Source organism: Cervus elaphus, chromosome 12, assembly GCF_910594005.1.
Source record: "Cervus elaphus chromosome 12, mCerEla1.1, whole genome shotgun sequence".
Lineage (NCBI taxonomy): Eukaryota > Metazoa > Chordata > Mammalia > Artiodactyla > Cervidae > Cervus > Cervus elaphus.
Window position 1 is genome coordinate 2322740 of NC_057826.1, and position 22517 is coordinate 2345256.

At 46.6% G+C, this 22517-nt stretch overlaps 1 protein-coding gene across 5 annotated transcripts in view; it reads left to right on the forward strand.

The window, feature by feature from the left end:
• Window positions 1-22517, forward strand: part of FOXN3 (forkhead box N3) — a 439226-nt gene that overhangs the window by 113929 nt on the left and 302780 nt on the right. For all 5 annotated transcript variants that reach the window (XM_043919231.1, XM_043919228.1, XM_043919235.1 and 2 more), the window contains exon 2: window positions 4989-5104. The gene's annotated coding sequence lies outside the window, so the exon portion shown is untranslated. The remainder of the gene's footprint in view (window positions 1-4988; window positions 5105-22517) is intronic.

Sequence of the window (22517 nt, forward strand, 5' to 3'; positions counted from 1 at the left end):
TTGACCACTGTCTTCTGCTCAGAGACAGTCTGTTGGAGACTGAGATTCCTAAGTCTGTGTCTGTCACAGCACCAGGTGTCAGAGCCAATTCAGCCACACTCAGATGCTTCCAGACTTTTGGCTGTTTGGCATCATCCAAACACAAACCAGGTGGATGGTTGATAATTTTTTTTTTATCTGCTTGGAATCAAAGATTTTAGAGCCAGAAGGAACCTCAGGGAGAAAATTGTGAACATGAACTGGTTAGCGACTTTTCCAAAGGCGCTTGGCTGATTAGTGACCCAGGTGTGGAGATCCGGCTGGTCACCTCTCTCCGTGGCCCTGCCTCCCGAGCTGTGGCCTTGGATTGCACTGAAGACCAAACCGGTCAGTTTCCTCTCTGCCCCGAGCTGGGACTGGCTGGCCTTCGAGCTGCAAGCACCGTCATCCGACAATAATCCCCTTAACCTCTCTTTGCTAAAGGCTGATATCACTGGGATAGAATTAAAAACAAAAGTAGACTGAGAGTTGAACTCAGGGGGACGGAGAGCAATGCTAACAGTTCATTAGCCGTCGCTTGCTGCAGCTACAGCAAGCGCTGGATTCCATCAAGTTCAGACCCTTAAAAAGAGTGGAAAAAAAAAGCGCATACTTTCCAGGCCCGGGCGCTGCAGGCCGGCCAGCTGGGCGTAGCACCATGGCAAAAAGATCTCTTCAGTTTCAGAAATTCGAGCCCCCGAGCTTGCATACGGGGCTGTGGCGGCAACCGGGCCTGCTCGGGCATTACTTCTGCCTGCAGTTCTATCAGACTCAGCTCCTATGGGAAGCCCATTAGCGTCTGAAGAAAGAGCCAGCCCTCCAGGTTGACATAAGGAGCAGGCTGATGTGTGCGCGTGCGTGCGTGTGTGTGTTTGTGTGTGTCTTTAAAGGCCTGTGTCCGAGGTCAACAGCCTTTTTAAGAGAACTCTTGGTTTTCTATGTAAACGTGTACTTCCTCTGGCCCAGAGTTAGCCTGTTAAGGGAATAAAGCACAATTCAGATTTCTGAGTTGGAAGTCTGATTAATCTCTCTGCCAGTTACATATGGAAATAAATTAGTAAATGGTCCATCTGGGACTAAACTACTGCAGAGATGATAAATTATCTGCATCATATGTCTGTGTTGCCGCAGACTGAGTCGTGCTCACCAGGAGCTGCTGAAAGATATCTGGATGCTCTATCATGGTCAGAGGAATAAAAGTTAAAAAAAAAAAAAATTGGAAGTGAAAAATATACTTTAAAAATTTAGAAGTGAAAAATTTACCTTGAAATGTCGTTTGGGAAGATGGTTTGGTTGATGCCAACTTTGTGCCTTAGAACTTTGCTCTGTCTGCAAATATTTAAAAGGAGAGTCTGAAGGGCATAAGAAACATTTTGCTTTTATATTTTCAAAGGCCAAAACAATAACACGTATTGATTGGTACTCAAATGTCTCAGCGAGTATAATTATACGCACAATAAAAATAGACCCCTGTGTAATACTGCACTTTATAATTTTCATAGCAACTTCTTGTCTATTTTCTTATTTAAATTTCAAAGGAGGTGAGGCAAGTCAGTGTCTCTAATTCTTGATGGATGAAAAACTGAGGTTTATGAAGCGGCCGACTCTGATTCCAGCTCAGTCTCCATCAGAGCTGCGCGTGACATCAAAAGCGTTCTCAGTTCTCCGTCACTCATCTAGCAGCACCAGGAAATGAAGCCTGCTATTTATGTCTGTCTTCTGGAAGCCAAAGTCATCCCTTCTTGATCATGAAAAGCAGTTTTCCTTTTCTCTCTAATTGGAGGTGTTGAGTATTGGTTTAACTTTTAGAGGCATGGGTTTTTGTTTTGTTTTGTTTTAATGACGATACTTGCAGCTAACATTGATTTTTTGAAAAATATTTATTTATTTGGCTGCGTCTGGTCTTAGCTGTGGCGCGCAGGAGATTTCTGTTGTGGCGCTTGGGCTTCTCTAGTGGTGGCGCGTGGGCCCTGGACCTGGCGGGCTCAGCTGCAGGACACGGACTTAGTTCCCCGACCAGGCATTGAACCCTCACCCCCTGCATTGGAAGGTAGATTCTTAGCCACTGGACCAACATGGAAGTCCCTGGACATATTTTAATTTTTTTAATTGAGGTGTGATTGACATAAAAGTATAGTAGTTTCAGGTGTATGACGCTTCGGTATTTGTATACATTGCAGAATGATTGCAATGAGTTGAGTTGACATCTGCCACCTTTTACAATTTTCTATTTCTTGTGATGAGAAGTTTTAAGGTCCACTCTTGGCAGCCTTCATATGTGCAGTGTGATCTTAACTGTAGTCACCCTGCTGTTCGCAGTATCTCCAGGGCTTGCTTTTAACTGCACCTCTTGACACCCCTGCACCCCTCTCCCCCAGCCCCTGGTTTATCTGTTCCTTTTGGCTAAAGCGTGTCCTTCTCCACTGGAGTTATTTTATAAACTAAAACCATCCATGCCCTCGGGGGCATTTTAGGTGTGGTAACATATTGCCCCTTTGCAGAATGGCCTGAGGGGACTGTGGTATCCAGATTGTTACCCTACTTTAAAATTTCTTTTGGGTCTTCCTCCAGGGCAAACCTTCCGTCGTTCATCCTTGAAGCAGCCTTTGAGATGCCCCCCTCTAGAAAAAGCAGTCCTAAAAGTACGGAAAAACCAGACTGGACTCAGAACTAATTCAGTCACCCGGTTTCTCCGACATCAGCTTCTGAGCACGCTCAGCAGGTGCCCCTGGGTGGTCTCCATGCCAGGAGGAGAGGCGCCGGGCCCTCGCGGTGACTTGTCTGCTCGGCAGTGACCTTGTCTCACCCAGGTCACCTCCAAGTTGCTCACTTTTCTGTCAGACCTGGCTCCTCCGTGCATCTGAACAGCTCTCTTGCCTTCTCACCTCGGCTTTTGCTTCAGCTTTTGCCTGTTCCCTGCCTGTAAAAATCCTGTCTGGATCTCAAGACCCCTTATGACTGTCTTGATGCTCTTCCTTACCTGCCTCCACGCCCCAGAGGTCTCCTTTGTAACCGTCTGATGATCTGTTAGCGGCGACACACAGTTGAACTCTATTCGAGGTGCCTGTGTGTCTGTCTCCTGCTGCAGTTGTTGCTCTCGTTTAGTCACTAAGTCGTGTCCGACTCCTTGCGACCCCATGGACTGTAGCCCACCAGGCTCCTCTGTCCATGGGATTCTCCAGGTCGTCATTTCCTTCTCCAGGGGATCTTCCGACAGGGACTGAGGAGCCTGCGGGGTCACAGTCCATGGGGTTGCAAGACAGTTGGATATGACTTGGTGATTAAACAGCAGCAAATACCTGTCTTATCTCCCACAGAAGATAGTACATTTCTCCGAGGCAGGGATTTCATCCTCGTCTTTCTGACCCTTCCTCCCTCCCTCCCCTCTAGCCTAGTACTTTGTCCTTAATTGAAGCTTGAGGTGCATTAGAGCAGGGTGCTTTAAGAAAAATACTCACTTAGCTGCCCCGGGCCTTGATTGTGGTCTGTGGGATCTTCAGTTACAGCAGAGGGGATCTGGCTCCCTGACCAGCAATTGCACTCTCCCGCCCTGGGCTGGGAGCACGGGTCTTAGCGGCTGGACCACTAGGGAAGTCCCTCTGGAGTAGGATAATTTTCCTTTGCAACAACAGACTCAGTGTCTTTGGATGGGTGGATAAATTAATGATTTGAGGTATATCCGTGTTCCCCTTGGATGGCTTGTTAAAGCAGATCCCTGGGACCCACCTCCTGAAATGCAGATGCAGAGCCTTGTGGGTGGGACCAAGGATTTACATTTCCAACAGTCAGAATGATACTGCTTGCTGCCCTTTCGGGGACCACTGTTTGAGATCCACTGACTCAATGAATATATTTCCTAACATTCTCACTCTAAGGCTCATAGGCTCATACCATTCTTTTCTTTTCCTTTTTTTTTTTTTATAATATCTTTTTGGAATCTTATCTTTTGGCTGCAACAGGCGGCATGTGGGATCTTAGTTCCTTGACCAGGGATGGAACCTGTGCCCCCTGCGCTGGTGGCATGGAGTCTTAACCACTGGACCACCAGGGAAGCTTGCTCATTCTTTTCACGAGAGAGTCATTGCTGTCTCTTCCTTGAGGAGTAGGCCAACAAAATATCTTCCACCAGAAATTATTATGCTACTGGACTTCCCTGATGGCTCAGTGGTAAAGAATCTGCCTGCAATGCAAGAGACACAGGAGACCCAGGTTCAGTCCCTGGGTCGGGAAGATCCCTGGAGGAGGGCATGGCAACCCACTCCAGTATTCTTGCCTGGACAATCCCCATGGACACACGAGCCTGGTGGGCTAGAGTCCACAGGATCGCAAAAGAGTCAGACACGACTGAAGCGACCGAGCACGCATGCATCTCATGTACCAGCTTTTCTGTTCTGTAAGATTAGTGGTTGACTGTAGCCTCCAGACTTGCAGCCTGCATGTGAGCTTCAGCTTGATGGGACCTTTTTCTCCAGAAGTAGAGCCGGAGTAATTTTATTTAACAACAACAGACTAGAAAGTCATTGACTTTGCAGCCTGTCCGCCTGGTCTACCTGGAGGATCAAGGTTGGGTTCGTGTGGCGGGACGCTGGCCTTGAATGCGTGCTGGCACTCTGATGTTTTCCCTTTATAGAGATGCGTGTTTCAATGGCAGCTGTGGTAAAATAAAATGATCTCACAAATGTCTCAATGGCAGCTGTAGTAAAATAAGATGATCTCACCATGTCTATAGCATGTATTTTTAAATCTCTGGCTTCTTTTATGCCCCATGAGGCAGTTTCAAGAATACTCCATCGTGAAAGACTTGATGCTTCAATAACTTTCCAAGAAATAAAGAGGTGCAGTTGCAATTGACTTCTTCGTTGAAGTGTGTCGTGCTTTAGAGAGGTAGGCTAGAGATGACGTCCCCTGTGGTTGAGAGGGTTTGCTCTCCTCTGCTCTAATCCCGTGTTCCCTCTGTTCCTCTCCACCAGCCACTAGACGCACCATCTCCTGGAAGGCCAGCGTTCTTGTGATCATGGAGGCCTCTCTGTCCTTTCTGTGACTGGAGCAATGCTGACCGTGGTTTCCTGGACCCATTCTGACTCAGGTAACCACGCCGTGCCTTCCCCAGCTGGTTTACGCCTCATGGAGATTACACTGAATAAATGAAATACCAGAGCCATATTTAAATGCAAATGCCAGATTGATTGCTTTTCCAGCAATTGATGTTCTCTCCCTCTTCTTCCCGATCTTCTTAATGATCAGTTTATGCAGCTGATCAAACCGACAGTGTGGTCAATCAGTTTAGGCATTAAGATAATAAGAATGTTGAATTACGTCTTTATTTAAAACTTTGGTGTGTGTCATAGACACACAGATGTAGGAGTGTCGCTGGGAATTTTCGTATAGAAACTAGCTTCTATTGTACATGGTTTCTCTAAATCATTTTCTTTCCCATAATATTGGGTAGGCCAAAAAGGTCGTTTGAGTTTTTCCAGCAGATCTTAACGGATGAACTTTTTGGCCAACCCAATGCTGTGTTTCACCTGAATTATAGTAATCTTCCTCATGTTGGACCTTTGAATTGAGTTTCATAAATATTATTAAGTAGCTGTTTTGTGTGCTCGGGACATATGGGGATAAAAAACTATAAGATGTATAAAAATATAAGGTATATCCTCAGGCAGCTCACACTTGAGCCAAAGAGCCTAGACTCGCTGGTAAGACAGTGAAGGAGGGTGCTCAGCTGCTGGCTGGGGCAGTGCGCTGGGTGGTTCTCTGGTTCAGGGAATGAGCAGACTCTGAGGACTGGGACTGAGATACTTAGAGGAGAGTTCATGGAGGACGGAGGGTCTCCAGTGGGCCTTGTCACTGGGGTCATTCTGCCGGAGGGAAGAGGATCCGCCTGGCCTGACTGATGGCAGGAGTGAGCCCGCCTTGAGCCTGGCCAGGGAGGGCCCTGGCACCTGGACCAGTCGGATCTTGGAGGACCCCGAGCCTCTGACCCAGCCAGAGCCAGGCTCCCATGCTGGGCCCGGCCCCTTGAAGGTTCCCCTGGGGACCCCCTGCCTGCCCTGTTAGAGCTGCCTTGGCTGACAGCTGCCTTGGCTGACAGCTGCCTCCAGGGGACCCTGGTCACCCTGCACACTGGCCAGCCTTCTGCCTCTTCGGGCTTGTCCATGCCTGGCCTCTGCTTGTCTACTGAGTGTCTGCCCGTCCACACCTGCCCCTCCCCTCCACGCTCTGACTGGATGGCATGGCTTGACGGGGCCCCCGAGATGAACCAAGTGCCCTGTGAGATCAGGGCCTGGTGATTCACAAGGAGCTGATTCTGAGCTAAGTGGAATGGAAGGGAAGGGTGGGAAGCAGAAGCCAGGAGCGTGAGTCTGTAAGTTGATGCCAAGACTGTACCAAGAGTTCTGAAACCCAGGATACGGGGAGGGCCTCGGGACTGAAGCTGTAGCCGTAGTCACGGATGGGAGCCCAGCGGGCTTGTTCATTTTGCGATGGCCCAGCGGACCCTGCCCGCACTTAGCTCTCTTGGATCCAGCAGTGGCTGCTTTCCAGGGCTTGAGGGTCCTGCTGAGGCTGCTGCTCGTCCCGGCAGCTCTGCCTAGCCACACTCACCCTGCCTCACTGTGCTCTGTGAGACCAGGCGCCTGGCAGACCCAGGAGCTCCCGCCTTCTTGGATTCAGAGCTCTGCGTCCCCGGCCTCCAGGAAGTGGAAGAACTGGAATAGCAGAATATCTGTTCCCCTCCCATGAAAGCAGTTGCTTAATCTGTTGTTGCCCTGCCTTTTCTAAGCTTGGGTGGGTCAACGATGGCCCTCCAGGCAGGTGTGGCTCACTCCTTGTTGTTGGGGGTGGACAAGCCAACATGGTTTTTATGCTTTTAGATGATTGGAAAAAATTAAAAGAAGAATAGCATTTTTTTTCCTTCATAGAAATGATATAGAATTCAGATTTCAATGTCCCTCAGTTAAGTTTTGGGGACTTCACATGTTGGGCTAGTGGTAAAGAATCCGCCTGCCAGTGCAGAAGACGTGGGTTTGATCTCTGAGTCAGGAAGATCCTCTGAAGAAGGGAATGGCAACCCACTCCAATATTCTTGCCTGAAGAATCTCATGGACAGAGGAGCCTGGCGGGCTACAGTCCACGGGGTTGCAAAGAGTCACTACTGAACGACTGAGCACACGTGCACATTCAGTTTTATTGGACACAGTGAGTTCAGTCCAGTCGCTCAGTCGTGTCCGACTCTCTGCGACCCCAGGGACTGCAGCACGCCAGGCCTCCCTGTCCATCACCAACTCCCGGAGCTTGCTTATACTGATGTCCATGGAGTCGGTGATGCCATCCAACCATCTCATCCTCTGTTGTCCCCTTCTCCTCCCACCTTCAACCTTTCCCAGCATCAGGGTCCTTTCAGATGAGTCAGTTCTTCACAACAGGTGACTAGAGTATTGGAGTTTCAGCTTCAGCATCAGTCCTTCCAATGAACACCCAGGACTGATCTCCTTCAGGATGGACTGGTTGGATCTCCTTGCAGTCCAAGGGACTCTCAAGAGTCTTCTCCAACACCACAGTTCAAAAGTATCAATTCTTCGGCACTTGGCTTTCTTTATGGTCCAACCCTCACATCCATACATGACCACTGGAAAAACCATGGCTTTGACTAGATGGACCTTTGTTGGCAAAGTGATGTCTCTGCATTTTAGTATGCTGTCTAGGTTGTTCATAGCTTTTCTTCCAAGGAGCAAGCGTCTTTGAATTTCATGGCCACAGTCACCATCTGCAGTGATTTTGGAGCTCCCCCAAATTAAGTCTCTCACTGTTTTCAGTGTTTCCCCATCTATTTGCCATGAATAGATGGACTGGATGCCATGATATTAGTTTTCTGAATGTTGAGTTTTAAGCCAGCTTTTTCACTTTTATCAAGAGGCTCTTTAGTTCTTCTTTGCTTTCTACCATAAGGGTGGTGTCATCTGCATATCTGAGGGTATTGATATTTCAAAGATGAGCTTCTCCATCTTTGGCTACAAATAATGCAATCAATCTGATTTCAGAACATAGTCATGCTTTTTCATTTCCAGATTATCTTTTCCATTACAAGGGCAGAGTTGAATAGGTGGGTCAGAAACCATAAAGAATTTACTTTCTGACCTGTTACAGAAAAAATTTGCCGTTCTCTGGCCTAGGCAGTTGCATAACACAAGTGTTTGCAGAACTTGAGGTGTAGACCCTTTTCCTTCATAAAGAAAATACGGGGGCTTCCCTCGTGGTCCAGTGGCTAAGACTTCACCCTCCAATGCAGGGGGTATGGGTTTGATCCCTGGTCAGGGAACTAGATCCCGCATGCCTTGCAGCCAAAAACCAAAACATAAAATACAAGTAGTATTGTAACAGATGCAATAAAGGCCTTAAAAATGGTCCTCACCAAAAGAAATCTAAAAAAAAGAAAAGAAAAGAGGATGGAAGGTTGAGTAGGATTTGAATAAGCCAGAGAGGATGAGAGGAGTCTTCTGGACTGAGATAGAGAATTGGTCATCCTCTGTCGGATCTTTCTGTTCATCTATTTAACTTTCAGTTAAAGCTAGATTTGACACTGAGGCTGTTTCATTTCAACAACCTAATTATTAGGGTTATCTTTAAAATGAGGTGTCCAGACTTCTTGGGTTAATATAGATGTTGGAACAAATAAACAACAAATTAAAATGTACCCTGAATTTTGGAACTTTTTTCACTTGGCGCTGGGTATGAACTATTTTATTTTAAACCAGATAAACATTTTGTTTTAAATTGAGTAAGCATTGAAGACTTGCCATGAGTAAGCTATGGCATTTAATCTTGGCAACATTTTCCCAGTCTGGTGGGGTTTTACGATACTGTTGAGTGAAAACTGGTGAAAGCTGGAGATGTGGGTTCTAGTCCTGCTAACTTGCCCAGCCAAGGCAGGCTCTGTCATATACCAGGGTAAAGAGTACACCCCCAGCCTCGGGGCTTCGTGCAATAAGAGTTTATTTCTTACTCAGCCAGAGTTGGATTGCACCAATGTGGCTTTGCTGCCTCCAGCTTCTGAGGTTTCCTGTCTCCCCCATCTTGTGACACCTACGTCTCAAAATGTTGCTTCCTGGTTACTGCGATATGTGAAAAAAGAGTTGAGAACACACACCCATTCTTAGGTGGCTTAGACCAGGAGTGACTCAGACCAGTTCCACGTTGATAGTCCATTGGCCAGAACCAGTCACGTGATTCTTGTTGCTAGGAGACGGGGAAGGAGGGGAGAGCAAGAAGGATGCTCGAGGTCCTGCCTGCCCCTGCAACGCTGGGTCACTGTGGGAAGGCTCAAACATTATCTGTCTTTTGTCTGTTCTTCATTAAAGGCTAATTAACTCAGACCAATACTTTTTCACACAGTTTGTGAAAGGCTCGAATAAAACAGTTTATGAAAGAGCCATAAAAGGTATCGTGAGTTGTAAAATATGTAGGGTGTAGTTGCTACCTTACTTCTTTACTGGGTTTTGAATGGTGAAGGACTGGAACTGTAATAGTCACTCACGCCCCAGTATACTTGAGAGTATCATGGCGTTTGCCAGTTGACCTGACGTATTATGATACGGCCCTCCCTTTCACACCCAGAAATATGCTGGTATGGACAGTCCATAGATATGATCACCCCAGCTTGACCCCACTGGTCATCCTTGTAGATTAATGTCAGCTACTGTTTACTGAGCCTCTTCCAAGAGTCACGCTGTTCTACGCTTTTGCCTTCCTGGTTTCATTTAGTAGCCCAAACAAACTTGTGAAGTAGGTGCAAGTAATCTCATTTTAAGATGAGGTAACAGGCAAGGAAGGTTTAAATTCCGCATCATCACAGCTAGTGAGTCGCGCCGCTTTGCTCCGCACCCCGGTCTGTCTTGCTGTTAGGCAAATTCCACGTGACTGCCTCACTCACCCTTCATGAGGGTTGTGTTCTCGACCACGTGGGGCCCCACTTCCCTGACTCTGGCTTTGGAGTCTGTTCCCAGACCACACACTGGGAGAAGGTCACCACCCTGAGTGGGGAGCCCAGTCCTTTAGGACCCTGATGAGAAGACGAGCCATGACATCATGAAGGGCTTCTCTAGAATCAGCAGACCGTGGAACCAGGGCTGGCGAATGCCACTCCTGCCATTCTGTCCCTCTTCACTCTCTTCCCCGATGTTGACAACTGCAGCTTGTTTTCAAAATGGGCACTGCCTTTATATAGAGGAATAAAAGATTTTATTTTGCAATCTTGGGTGGAGCAGAACTTGAGCCAGTGAAGACTTGCCATGTGTGGTGCAGTTGATCCAAACAGGCATCTTCCCAACACAAACAGCGAGTACAAACCCAGCTCCATTTTCAGCAAGTTTATTGACAAATTTGTTTATTAGAAAAAAGAAAAAGTCAAACCACAATTGAAGACCAGTGTGCTTGCAGAATAATGTCGGATAAAAACCCATCTAATCAGGAGACGGTTTTCATTTCCCTGGCTCCTGGCCTTCCGAATCACTGATTGTTGAAAACCGACCCTGCAGAATCAAAGGGAACAGACTCTGAAAAGTGGACCAACCATATCAGAATCATCGATTGCATTGCTGGCTTCCAGAAATGCCCCCCAGACAGTTATACATGTGGTTTCTAAATGTCCAAAGAAAACTAAAGGAATTCCATTCTGAAAGAAGAATTAGATGGAAATTTCTAATCCCGTCTCATAAACAGTATAGGAGTAACTTTAAAATATTCTGCTTTAAGCATGCATTTAATTTGTGCTTTGGGAACCAAATAATGTTGCTAAGATAAAACATTCTAATAATGATTTATGTAAATTTATTTGTACAAAGTAATGGTGTAGTTGCCTATAGCAAATTGCTTGGAATAGGAAATGACATTTATGAGATCTTTTTTTTTCCCCCTCCAAATGAATACAATGGAGAAAATAAGAGACTCCAGAAAGGGAAAAAGAAATCCATGTTCAACATGGCGTCTGAGGGCAGAAGAGGCAGAGACAGCTGGACAGGTTAGAGGGTGTGCAGACAATCCGGAAATTCAGTTCCGTGTGTTTTCCTGTGACGGTCTCATTATTTGAGGCATTTGTGGGCCACGCAAAGAGTGTGTTAGATTCTTAGAAGGCTAGAACCCTTTATTTTATAATCATAAACTGCTCAGACATTAAAGCTCTTTCCGAATAGCCAACGACAGATCAGTTGTTGTCAAAGTGCCCCGAGAGACAGGGTACTTACAACATGGGGGGCCAAGAGGCCAACTGTAATTAAAAACTGGGCAATTAATCTCAGTTCCCAGTTACTTTAATGTCAGGGGAAGTTATGCTTGAGTCGTAAATGGGACCTGAATGTTAATAAACCAAACAGAAAACTCTCCCAAGGACTGATTCATCCACCTACTGGGGAGTTTTCCTATGGCTGTCCAGTTAGCACTCTTGGTAATGGCTCTGAGGTGTTTCCTGGAAACATTTAATTAAATCCCATATAGGTAACTGAGAGAGTTTCTGGATCTGTGCTTTGGACTTGTAAATAAATGCCCAGTAGAATTTGCCAGAACCTTTGGAAAAGGTATGGTATTAACACCTCCATTGTGGAAGGCATTCATTGTTTTCTCAAAATATTCTTACTGTGTCACTTGGTCGTCACTCAGTTTTGTGAAGAAGGTCGGAGTTTGTGTTCTGTTTACAAACCGAGGGGCCGCAGAAGCCTCCCAGGAAGGCCACGCAGCCGGACTTTGGTGGCTGGTGGGCAGGGAATGGCTTCCCCACTACTGTCTGTCTCATTGTCATCACAAACCAAAGCTGATGAAAGAGACTTGTGAACTTCGGAGGGCGTGCCTGACTTACAGCAAGATCAGGGCTTTGGTCCCTTCTGAAGCCTGCTGGAATGGCACTGACCGTCCTCAGAGGAACGGCCTTGTCTGACCGGGTAGAATGGCGGCTGTGGGACCGAGGCCTGAGGGCCGACATTAGGACTCCCGAGAGCGGGCAGGAAGCCTGAGCAGGATTCCAGAACGCAGTGAGAATGCCGAGGCCTTCTAGGGAAGAGGGGATGGCTGCGGCTTTCAGCAGTGCCATTGAAGTGAATGTCCTGTGAAAGCGTGGCCTCTGGTCAGGGTACTTTTGGTGAAGGGCCCCAGGGGCCCCAGGGGGATGTTAGGGACAAGAATATCAGCCAGAGTTTCAGACTCCTGTCCTGCCTCTTTCTGGCTGAATGACTTCGGGTATAGATTTCTGAGCTGTGGATCCCTAGAAAATAATGGGAGGTATCTGAGCCTCCGTTTGCCCATCTGTAAAATGGGGATAGTGATATTTACCTTATAGAGTTGGACTGGAAACTAAGTAAAATAATTCTTATAAAATATTTGGTACGGGGGAGGACGGTTGGGTAAAACGGGGAGGGAATTAAGAGAGGAAGACTTCTAGCTATGAAATCTCTAAGTCCTGGGAATGTCGTATACAGCACAAGGAACAAAGTTAGTAACACTGCAGTAACGTGCGTGCTGACCAAGGTTTACTGGGCGTGTCCTGGGGACCCTTTCATAAGGTATTTGATTGTTGGAATGCTGTGATGTATCCCTGAAACTAACATACTGTTGTATGTCAACTACACTGCAATTAAAAATAAATAAATAAATAGAAGTTAAATATTTGGCACAGTGCTTGGCAGACAGTAAACACTCATTTTATGATAGCTCTTAAATGATGATAATTGTTCTGACTCAAGAATTATGGTTTTGACTGATAACTGGTAATGAGATTAAAATCCATTCATTAATGAGAATGAATCAAAAAGATTTCTGAATCATTTGTTTCTCTGTCCTGAAAGATAGCAGAGACAGTCTGAGAACTCATTCATTCATTCAACCAACAGTTCTGTTTTAAAAAATAACTTATCTGCACAGGCTGCCCCGAGTCTTCGCTGCTCTGCAGGGGCTCCTCACCGTGGGGGCGTCTCTTGGGTGGAGCTCAGGCTATAGGTGCCAAGGGCTTCGGTAGTTGCAGTGCACGGGCTTCATTGCTACATGGCATGTGGGATCTTCCCTGACCAGGGATTGAACCCGTGTCCCCTGCGTGGGCAGACAGATTCTTATCCCCTGTACCACCAGGGAAGTCCCAGCAAACAGTTCTTGAGGCTGAAGGCCCTGGCAAGCTGTTTGCCAAGAAGGGAGAGGCTGAATACGAGCTCTAGTCTCAAGGGATGAGCAAGATTTTTCTGCAGAAGCCCTCAGTGGGCCACTGTAACACATGTGGTCCTTGTTTTGCAAGAATCCATAGATTAAGCTGGTCTACATCTTTAGTTGCAGAAAGCCCTGGTTTGGGTCCAGACTCTGCCTGTGGGTTGCCTTCAGAACCACGATCTTGGCCGGTGGAAGAGTAGGTTTGTGTCAAGAAGAATAAATGGAACCCTTTGGTCCTTGCTCCTTCTGCTGTCTGCCTGTGAAAGGAGGTGTTCGCGTTCTTCACACCTGTGTTCTTGGCCAGCGTAGGTCGGGCCACTAGGCTGAAAGTGTGAATGCATCCTTTTGTTAGAATTCGTTTCCGTTAGAAGCATACCTCCCCCTTTCTTAGCAAGGGTTGAAAGAAATCCAATGTAAAATGTGTTGATTTTTCCTTTTTTGAGATGGCCATATAGTTATATCACCTTAGAAAAGGTGTTTCACAGAAGTTCTCGGAAGGGAGATAAGGAAATCTGGACGATTCTCAAGTGAGATGAGGAAGTAATAATTCTCGGATTTGGGGTCTGTCTATTTCAGTGGTCCCCGAACACCAGGGGTCCTCTGGGGTGGATTCTGAGGGGCCTGCTTGGGTTGCCAGTCTGATGGGGTGGTTGGGGGGACAGACAGATATGTAAAAATAAGAGTTCAAAGATGAGCTTCTCTCCAGTCCAGAGCGAAGAGAAAAACACGTGCAAGACAGCGCCTTCAGTATCCTTTACTAGGAAAAATTAAAAGTTGGAACCTACGCCTCTCCTGAAACCATTTTTGGAATCTTCTCCTGGTGCAGAATCACGATCTGGGAACCTCCTTGCCTTGGCTGCTCCTGTCCTGTCTCCCTGGTCCCTCCTCACCTTCTCCTTTCTGGCTGCTCTGCTGTTTTCTGGAGGTGCACAGCCTCTGGCTTCTCCTCCTTATCACACAGGAGGTGGGCAAGTGTTAGGGACGTAGCAGCAATGAAAACTTCTCCGTCATTCAAGGAGGGGAAAATAAAGGCCTCTGGAACAATGATTTGTCCGTAGCACTGGCTTAAGAATACACAGTCTGGGAATTGCCTGGCGGTCCAGTGGTGGGGACTCCACACTTCCACTGCTGGGGGCGTGAGTTCGATCCCTGGTTGGGGAAGGAAGATCTTGCATGCTGTGCAGTGTGGCCAAAAAATGATTAAAGTTAAAAATTAAAGAATACACAGTCACACCTTTGTCTCCTTGTGGAAATCTGGCAGACCGCATTCCCCCTGCAAAGGCAGAGGGTGGGCTGTTACTTCCTGGCAAAAAGTGCCGTATTGTGCTTTTTCCCTATAGTGGACATTTCTGTGTCCACATTTATTTTACTCTCACTCTGGTACATGCGTGTGAACTCCCCAAGTGGATATTTTGATGTTGACCAGGAACGGAGTCGTCTGAGCTCAAATTCAGACTTGTGCTCATCTCAAAGCTGCCTGCAATGCAGGAGACCCAGGTTCGATTCCTGGGTCAGGAAGATCCCCTGGAGAAGGAAATGGCAACCCACTCCAGTATTCTTTCCTAGAGAATCCCATGGACAGAGGAGCCTAGCGGGATATAGTCCATGGGGTTGCAAGAGTCGGACACGACTTAGCAACTAAACAATCATACCTCTATCAGTGGTGAAAGCCATGTAACTCAGGTGAGAGGTTTTTGGTTTAATAGGAGAGAGTTAGCTTCAAAGGAATAATTGCAACTCAGAGCAGGGCCGTCTCCCAGAGTGTGAAGAGGAGATCTGTTTTGAAGCTGATACCCTTTGAAAGAGAATGGCATCTGAGTTGCCCTCATTAATATGGCGGCTCACGGTGAAAGAAGGGAAGGCGCTCCGCAAAGGGCAGGACCCACGCCCAAGCCCAGCCCGTGGCCTCTCAGTGGCTGGACTTTTAACCAGCACTCAGACGCTAGGAGAAGGTGGGTTTGTGAAATGAACACATCTTACGGCAAGTAAGTTCAGTCCACTTTTTTTTTGCATTTCTTTATTCTTGCTGGGAGCTTCGGAGACCTCACTGTCTTTGACTTTTTTCCTTGACTACCAGAGGATGTCATTACCCCAGAGAGAAAGCATATTTTTCCAGGTGCACAAAACGAGGCAGGGAATTGGTTGCAGTAGCTACTGGAAGGTCGAAATTACTTGCCAATTAGAATTTAATCGATTTTCTCTGTGGTTAGTTGGATCTGTGAATGGACAGCTTCTCTTGTGAATCAGTCTTGGGTGAACTGAAAGAAAATTGGGCAATGCTAAGTTCAGGGTGAGGACTGCATGGTTTATAGAGTGTTCCACTGGGTCCTCTAAGGTACATAAGGAGATGGTGTGCATTTTGTTTTTTGGAGAGTGGTGTGTGCGCATGTGATAGGGAGTTAGGTACTTGATAAATGCTTCTAAATAGTGACAGCCTATTATTTGTATGGCACTTAACTTTATCCCTCACGTGAAAATACCTGAAACGTCATAAGAATCTGTTTTTGATATATATATATATGTATATTCCTGTAAGGCATATGTATATGTAAATACGTATGTGCAATGTGTGTATAAATAGACCAGTGATATCATTTGATTCTGCGATAGTTTATAGGATTCATTGATTTCTTATGAAAATATCTAAATCACCTCTGTTGTAAGTGGTTCCCTTCTTTTGTTTTTGAAACATCTGATGAGCATTTTACTATTTTTGTAGAAATATATTTACTTACTTGGCTTCACTGGGTCTTCACTGCGGTGCTCGGACTCTGGAATGCAAGGGTTTAATAGTTGCAGCCTGGGCTGAGTTGCCTATTAGCCTGTGGGAATCTTAGTTCCCCAGCCAGGGATCGAAACCGCGTCCCCTGCATTGGAAGGTGGATTCTTAACCACAGGACCACCAGGGAAGTCGAGAGTGGTTCCTCTTTAATACCATTCAGTCTCCACTTCTTTTTAAATTCTTTACCCAGCACACCGTAAGTAACCTCTGGATGTATGTTGCTTAACTGAACAAAAATGTCAACAACCTGCTATTTTTTTTATTAAACAGCTTGAGCAGAGATGTTTGGTCTGATTGCTGGAAATTGTTAGCTTATCACCAAACTGCCCTGATGATTCTTATTATTCAATTTGCATTGCTTACGATGATAATTCTTACTACATAAAAGAGCATGATGTTTTATTTGTATAGTTCTTTCATTAATAATTTAATTGACTGTTACATCCGAGTGGTTCTGCAACATGCACATCAAAGTTGCTAGACATTGGCCCCTGGGCACCTTGGGAAGTCAGAATTTAGATATAAACTGTAACGCTCAAGGTGCGGATATGGGTGGTCGGCGGGTTCTTTGGCCTTGACATCCAGGGGGTTGGCTGTACATTTCCCCTCATGTTTATTTCCAGGCATTTTATTGACTCAACCAGCTGTGACTCTGATCTGGTTATTTTAACAACCTAAGAAATTAGATCATAGTATAATTATTTAGGGGCTTCCCTGGTAGCTCAGCTGGTAAAGAATCTGCCTGCAATGCAGGAGACCCTGGTTTCGATCCCTGGGTTGGGAAGATCCCCTGGAGGAGGGCATGGCAACCCGCTTCAGTGTTCTAGCCTGGAGAATCCCATGGACAGAGGAGCCTGGCGGGCTATAGTCCATGGGGTCACAAAGCGTCGGACACGACTGAGCGACTAAGCACACAGCACACACATAGTTATTTTAATCACTAAAATGACTAGATTGATACTGATTTATAAGTGAAATAGACAATGATGGCTAAAACAGTAAATCTGACCCCAAATGATTGAGTCAGTGGCTTCATATCTGCAGAATCTGTGTCTCTGGGGCCTGTTGTTCAGAAATGGGAAGGTTTTATTGGTCACAGCTTAGCAAGAATTCCAGGATGACACTGTAATTGTGTGAGACATATGTTTTGATCCATTTGCTGGAGGAAAACCTTGTGGATTCTTTTCATGTAGGAGAGTACTACAACTTTTGTCTCCATTCCTGTTGTAAATAAAATGATGAATTGAAATATGACTTTGGAGTCATGAGAAATCGGGGCAAACGTGACTTTGGGGGTGTCAACCATAGTGATATTCAAGGAACTGGCTTTTAAAACTCTGGAGTCAACAGAGAAAGAGATCTGAGAAAGGAGTTCGCGTGTGGCCCCTCCTGCCTGACATCCGGGCGGGCACTCGCGTGTGTCAATCAAGAGTGTCGTGCGGGGAATCTTCCAGCAGAAACTGGAGTTTGTTAACATCATTACCTTCTCCTCTACTGGTGGATGACGCATTTGGAGCGTGTTTTAATATCTAGCCTTGCACCTGGGAAGTGTTCACTGGGGTCTCAGGAGAAGAATTGGAGAGTTTAGGGGATTGTTTGAGAGCTGCTTTTATTTATTTTTTGGCCCCACTGTGCCACTTGTGAGATTTTAGTTCCCAGACCAGGGATTGAACTTTTGGAAAGGAGTTTGGTTTCTCATGATTAAAAATTGTATCTACATCTGTAATAAACAGCTGGATTCCTAGTACTGCAAACCCTCTGGAAATAACAGCATGTTACCAATTCAGTAGGTCATGATCTGGTAATAAAGCTGAAGCTCCAGTACTTTGGCCACTTGATGCAAAGAGCCAACTCATTGGAAAAGATCCCGATTCTGGGAAAGAGTGAAGGCGGGAGGAGAAGGGGTCGAGAGAGGATGAGATGGCTGGACGGCATCAGCGACTCAATGGACATGAACTTGGGCAAACTCTGGGAGACAGTGGAGGACAGGGAGGCCGGGCTTGCTGCGGCACATGGATCGCAGAGAGTCGGACGGGGCTTAGGGACTGAACGACAACGGCAGCAACAACGTGATCTGGGGACTAAGTGATGCGTTTGTGTCACTGCGGGTAGACTAGGTGATGGGGTAACAGCTACCCCCCAGACTAAGTAACAGATAACCCCCCAAACTAAGGGGCATAAAACAATGAAGATACTGTTTCTTGCTCATCCTATGTATCTGTTGAGCTTGGCTGGGGGACTCTGGTCTAAGTCATCCTCATCCTCACTCCCAGATGGAGGCGAGGGAACACGCCCCATCACCAAGGCTGAGAAAAAGGAGAAACTAGCAAAGCTCTTGCTGGCTCTTACATTTGTCCAGGAGTGACACGTGTCACATCCACTCACATTTTACTGGCCAAATCTAGCTCCCACCTAACTTCACCAAAGTGGGGGAAATGTTGTATAATTGTGCACTTGAAGGAGAGAGAGCTGAACTATTTATAGACAGCTTTATGATGCCCGTCGTATATAGCTTCGATATTATTGATGTGTGCTCAGTTGCTCTGTCATATCTGACTCTGCGACCGTATGGACTGTAGCCCACCAGGCTCCTCTGTCCATGGGATTTTCCAGGCAAGGAGACTGGAGTGGGTTGCTGTTTCCTTCTCTGGTGGATCTTCCCAACCCGGGGATCGAACCTACAAATCCTGCATCGGCAGGCAGATTCTTTACCACTGTGCCACCTGGGATGCCTCAATATTATTGATAGAACTCTAAAACCCTAGCTCAACAGAAGCAAGTGAGCAGAGCTTATGAGAGAATTCTTTGCATCCTTCAGAAAAATGGGCCAGTCACCTGAAATGGACTTGCTTCAGCCCTTCAGCACTGTCCTTCCCATAAACTGGACGGGAGTGGCCGGGGGCTCTAGCCTCCCAGATTCCCGTCTCACACACGGCGTAAGCCACCTGAGCAAGCCTTTGGTGTGCTTGTTTGCAGGTGGGCCATCTGTGGAGCACTCCAGCTGTCCCTGTCTCGGCCAGCCCTGGGCCCCCTCCCAGCTCCTCCTGCACGGACCTTCTGGACAGCCACATTCCTTGGTTTCCCCTTTCGGGCGTTCACTGTGGACCGTTTCAGTGTTTGAAAGTCATCCTTTATACTTCATTTTCCTACGTGGGCATCTGAAGATTTCTTCTCGCAGAGACGAAGCCCCCTGGGTTGGGCTATTGCTCTGTGCGTATGGCCCATGGTGGGAGGTTGTTCCTCACTCCCGGCTCCCAGAGGCTCCCGTCGTCCTTGCCTCCGTCTTCTCAGCGTCTTCTGTCCATCTCTGCCGGTCTGCTCCAGGGCGTCGGCTTCAAGACTGTCTGTTGGAACTGAACACTTGGCTCTGGGCTTGGGTTGTTGGTGTAAGGATTTCCAGCAGAGCCTTAGTTATGCTCTTCAAGGCCACACAAGGAGTTTATATCCACAGAAGAGAGCCTTACGGAGCCAGCAGACCCAGCTCTCTGGAATATAGCCAGGAGTTGTGCAGTGCTAAGTCACTTCAGTTGTATCCGACTCTCTGCGACCCCTTGGAAGGTAGCCCACCAGGCTCCTCTGTTCATGGAATTCTCCAGGCAGGAATACTGGAGTGGGTTGCCATCTCCTTCTCCAGGGGATCTTCCCTGGAGTTAGGGAGAAACAAAAAATATCTCAGAGAACAAAAGAGTCTTCCTCAAATCTGTACACTAAACTTTAAGTTGATCATTGCTGGTTTTGTGTTGTAAATGTAGCCACACTCTTAATTAACTTGGTTGTCTGAGTCCCGAGAAAACTCAGGCACAAAGAGGTTAAATAATTCACCTAAGGTCTCAAAGCTAAAGTGGTAGAACAGGTTCTTAGGATTCTAGACTTAGAAGGATAATCAGTGTTTGTGATGGTGGCAGTGAGGTAAGGAGGCAGGTTGAACTGTATTTACCTTTTTTTTTTTTAAAGAAAGTAGTAGGAAAATACATAATAATTGTAGGACGATTCCCTTAAAATCTTTCCTTTTCTCCTTTGCGTTTAGCTTCCTTTCTTTTCTCAACTATTTGTAAGGCCTCCTCAGACAACCATTTTGCCTTTTTGCATTTCTTTTTCTTGGGGATGGTCTTGATCACTGCCTCCTGTACAATGTCATGAACCTAGATGGCATATTAAAAAGCAGAGACATTACTTTGCCAACAAAGGTCCATCTAGTCAAAGCCATGGTTTTTCCAGTGGTCATGTATGGATGTGAGAGTTGGACTATAAAGAAAGCTGAGCCCTGAAGAATTGATGCTTTTGAACTGTGGTGTTGGACAAGACTCTTGAGAGTCCCTTGGACTGCAAGGAGGTCCAGCCAGTCCTAATCCCAAAGGAAATCAGTCCTGAATATTCATTGGAAGGACTGATGCTGAAGCTGAAACTCCAATACTTTGGCCACCTGATGCGAAGAGCTGACTCACTGGACAAGACCCTAATGCTGGGAAAGAAAGGCGGGAGAAGGGGACGACAGGATGAGATGGTTGGATGGCAGGACCGACTCAGTGGACACGAGTTTGAGTAAACTCCGGGAGTTGGTGATGGACAGGGAGGCCTGGCGTGCTGCAGTCCATGGGGTCACAAACCGCTGGACATGACTGAGGGACGGAACTAAACTAAACTCCCTTCAAAATGGCCATATTAATTTTTTAATTCTAATGTCTGAAGAGTATCAGTCGGCTGAGAAATTCCAGCAAGTGGAATGGGGCTTCCTAATTTGCCAAAAAAAATGTGAAGTTACGGTATGTTCTCTTTGCTGAACATCTAGTTTAGCTGGTATATAAAAAATGCTTATGAAATGTGGGTTTTTTTGCACAATCAAGGTGATAACTTGACTTGGTCTGTGTCATGCTGACCAGCCTGGCTCTGGTGGGCCTGGGTGTGAGCTGGAGGGCTTCAGGAATATTTGGGAGCAGGGAGCAGTTTGGTTCAGTCGCTCAGTCGTGTCCGACTCTTGCGACCCCATGAATCGCAGCACACCGGGCCTCCCTGTCTATCACCAACTCCTGGAGTTTACCCAAACTCATGTCCATCGCGACAGTGATGCCATCCAGCCATCTCATCCTCTGTCGTCCCCTTCTCCTCCTGCCTTCAGTCTTTCCCAGCATCAGGGGCTTTTCTAATGTGTTGTCTCTTCACATTGGATGGCCAAAGTAATGGTGATAAGTAACAATAATACATGTTTTTGAGTGCTGTTTACATTCGGAGAAGTTGACGTGTATTGACTCACCTGTTTCCATTTTACACATGAAAATGCCGTGGTGCGGTGAGGTTAAATAACCTGCGAGACCATGACGTAATCAGAAAGTAGCGTGGTGGAGGGTGTGCAAAGCAAGTATTCTGGTTTAAGACCTTGGTTCATTGCCTTCTGTCGTGGTTTGTTCAAGCCGCTGTAGTAAAACACCATGGGCTAGGTGGCTTATAAGCAACAGGAGTGTATTTCTCAGGGCTCTGGAGCCTGGCAGTCTGAGGTCAGGGTGTCAGCACGGTCTAGTGAGGACCCTCTTCTGGATGCAGGTTTCTGTGTTCACCTGGTGGAAGAGGCTAGAAAGCTCTGTTGTTGTCATGTCTGACTCTGCAATCCCATAAACTGTAGCCCGCCAGGCTCCTCCGTCCTTGGGATTTCCCAGGCAAGAATACTGGAGTGGGTTGCCATTTCTTCCTCCAGAGAATCTTCCCGACTCAGGGAACGAGCCCATGTCTGCTGCGTCTCCTGCAGTGGCAGGCGGATTCTTTACCACTAGGCCACGGGGGAAGCCCTAGAGTGCGGTGTAGAGTGTTTTATCAGGGCGCTGCTCCCACTCATGAGGGATCCATTCTTGTTAGTTAATCACGTCCCAAAGGCTTCACCTCCAAATGCTATCACATTGGATGTTAGGATTTGGGAGTGAGGGGTACACCATTATTCAGACCATTTTTAAGTGGGGGGAGAAAAAAGCAAATTTCAGGAATGTGGAGTCCTATTTATGTTAAAAAATTCAAGTCATATGTGTATGCATGTATGTATTTATATTTTTATACTTATTTTTGGCAGGATACGTAAGGTGAGGGTAGGGAGGGCTGAGGCTTCAAGGTAGGAGAGAAGGCAGTACATTCCTGTATTGCTTTGTCTTAAAAAACAGCAAAACAAAAAACCCCAAACCAAGGGTGCATCTATCAGTTTCTTTTTAAGATTTTACATGGGCCTGCTTTGTTCAGGTGGTGTGATGGGGCCATTTACATTTTCTTACATTTTTCTGCATTTAGAAATGATCTAGTAAATCATCGAGATGAAAAGGAGGAAAAAGAAGTGGAGGTGGTGGTCCAGAGACGCTGGGAAGCTGCTGGAGTCTGGAGGCTCCTGAGTTTGGGGGTGGAGATTGGGGGAGTAAGGCCTTGGCTGACTTCTCCCTGCCTGGGTGCTCGCTGGTCTTCACATTGAGACTCATTCCAGGGCAGCCAGCAGAAACGTGTGTGTGCGTGCATGCGTGCGCATCATTTACAAAAATGAATCAAGTGAATGAGATGAGGACCA